The sequence below is a fragment of the Condylura cristata genome, unplaced genomic scaffold (genome assembly GCF_000260355.1).
Source record: "Condylura cristata isolate star-nosed mole 26May11 unplaced genomic scaffold, ConCri1.0 scaffold00005, whole genome shotgun sequence".
Classification (NCBI taxonomy): Eukaryota; Metazoa; Chordata; class Mammalia; order Eulipotyphla; family Talpidae; genus Condylura; species Condylura cristata.
In genome coordinates, this window is record NW_004567106.1 from 49,936,562 (window position 1) to 49,939,136 (window position 2,575).

A 2,575-nucleotide genomic window follows, 5' to 3' on the forward strand; every position below is an offset into this window, starting at 1 on the left:
CAGTCAAACCAAAGTTACATATAATTCTGCCTCTGCTTATACGGGATATTAACACTAACAATACACTCCCTTTCAAAGACTTGCACAGGCCAAATTGTTGGAATGCTGATTTTCTTGACAACTCCAAACCCCAAAACTATGATAAAACATTATGGTGTAGTTGAAAATAGCATAGTCAGATGTTTGCTTAAAACCTAGAAACTTTACGTGTTGCTTTTCATGTGCTGTGCCAAGTCTTGATAATACTTTTTCCCCCAACCAAGGGACCTCATAACCTGATTATGGTTATTGCTTTACAAACAGTTTTGACAGAAGGTGGCTGCTAGAGCTTAACATACGAACCAGTTCCATGTGATGGAGCTGGTTCTTGCAAACTAAGCTCATCATTTATTCTTTGCTGAAGTCAGCAAATAGAGTTAGAAAGATACCCAGTCATCTATCACACCAAATAAAAGGACATAACGGCTTTCAAAAGGGTTTTCCCACTTACCCAAAAGGCTTTCTGAAAGCTTCTACCTCTGCAAAAAAAAAAAAGGAAAAAAAAGAAAAAAAAAGAAAAAAATTAGAACAATTATGGCAGATTGCATGAAATGTGAGAACGTCACAGTAACTGCTACTTTTCATTATGTTTGTCTTTGGGTCATGATCAACGAACGGGAAGTTTACAATACGGTATCAAAGGAAAGATTGGTATTGTGAAGGAAAGTTTTCAGTCATCTGGGATCCTACTGTATGGATTATCTGAAGGGAAAATGGGTCTTTCAGGTGCATGTTCAAAAGGCTTTGATGGACTGAAAGTAACTGTGAGAGCTGTACCATCTGGAGGGCGGCCTAAGACTACAATGCTAAAGTATGCATACCTCAGTTACAAAACTTTTGAAAGGAAGTCTCAGCCACAGAATGCATATACCTGTAGAGTTTTGCATGGGTTTTATATGAATACAATTTTAAAAAATAGCTGCTTGCACATTATACCAGAAAAACCTCCAAAACTGCAATTGCTTTGAAAATAGATTTTAGGTTTTTTGGAGTTTTCTGAAATGCTTGGTCTGTATTTTGATAATTGTGCATATTATGTAAAAATGTTGGTGGACCCATAAATGACCAGACTTTTTCTAAGAAAAATGTTGCTTTAATGCATTTCATGAATTTTTACTCTTATATCATTGCTTGCTAGTAATAGCAAATCTGCTTTTCTGCATCTGCTTTGCGTAGCTATTGTAAGGCTTTGAACTAATGTATGTATTTATTGCTTGAACTTCTGTGCATACCTTATAAAGCATAATGTCTGACAATTTAAATGGCTCATGTATTCTTGCTTCTATCATAAGCTAATTATGGAGACTATGATCTTTTGTATACAGCAAATTTTAACTGTAGCACAAACATCTGTTTATGTATTGGTGGAATATACCTGTTTTATTTATCTTTTTTGAGGTAAACTAATTTTTGATACTTTTCATTACTGTGTACTATGTTCATACTTTGAATTCTCTGACGTTAGAAGTCATGGTTGAGAAATGTAACAGCTGTTATTCGTTCTGTATTCATGGCTTTCACTGCTGAATAAAATAAAGGACCAAACCTAGGATTTGAAAGAAAACTGTCTACCTCTAACACCAGGGAGTTATCAGATTTTATTTTACATAGTTTTAGTCTACAAAAGACACAATTGCTTAAACCTAGTGGGCTTAAGGCTTATATTATATGTGGTTGGATTCATGGCACACTTGTACTGTTTGAAAATCAATTAAAATTTCATGTGAATGCTACAAGTATTTGGTAGAATTACCACTAACTGGGTTTTCTTTAGATAACTCAGATATAGAGAGAATGTCATCAGCATTCTGTGTCTATAGCTGCTTAACTTCATAAGAATGCATTTCTTTGTGATTAGGGAATCGAAGAATAGTCAGCACAGAAGTACACTTAAAATAAACCATCCTGGACTCTAATGTCCCTGGGCAGATTCAGTCACAAAATCCATTAGACTATTTTGTAAAGTTTTCAAATTGGGCATTCACATATTGGAGAATTTATGAGACTTCATCCTACACATGCCAATATTAACACACATTTGGACAATAGCTTTATTAACACCATAAAGCTATTGAAAGGAATGTGTCTTACCCTTTTCATTTCAATAGTTCAGGTTGCAAAGAAAGGTTTTTTTTTTTCTTTTTTGTCCATGAACACTCGGCAAATCTTAGCAAAAAAAAGGATGTAAATTTTCCTATAGAATTAATGTATGAACAGTGTGTCACTGCTGTTGGATGTAAAAATGTATATGAAAACATTTCATTCACTTGGTTACATTTCTGAAGTATAAATAAAATATCTAATTCTTTTTGACCCATTTATAACCCCTAGGATTTTATTCTTTTATAGAGACCATTCTTTCATGCCACAGCCAAGTTATAAATTTGTGTACACATGTACACATGCCCCACGATTTGTTTAAAGTCATTTTCTTAGAAACTAGACTAAACTCAAATTTGTCAGTGAAAGTGGGGGCTGTTTGTCAAACATATTCCATTAATGACTATCTTGAAGTTCATAATTTGCTTCTTCACAT

General features: G+C 34.1%; 1 protein-coding gene across 1 annotated transcript in view; it reads left to right on the forward strand.

Moving 5' to 3' along the window:
• Window positions 1-2,363, forward strand: part of FOXP2 (forkhead box P2) — a 244,664-nt gene extending 242,301 nt beyond the window's left edge. Inside the window, exon 18 of the mRNA XM_004676956.1 lies at window positions 1-2,363. This exon is cut by the window's left edge and continues 1,630 nt beyond it. The gene's annotated coding sequence lies outside the window, so the exon portion shown is untranslated.
• The last annotated feature ends 212 nt before the right edge of the window (window positions 2,364-2,575 follow it).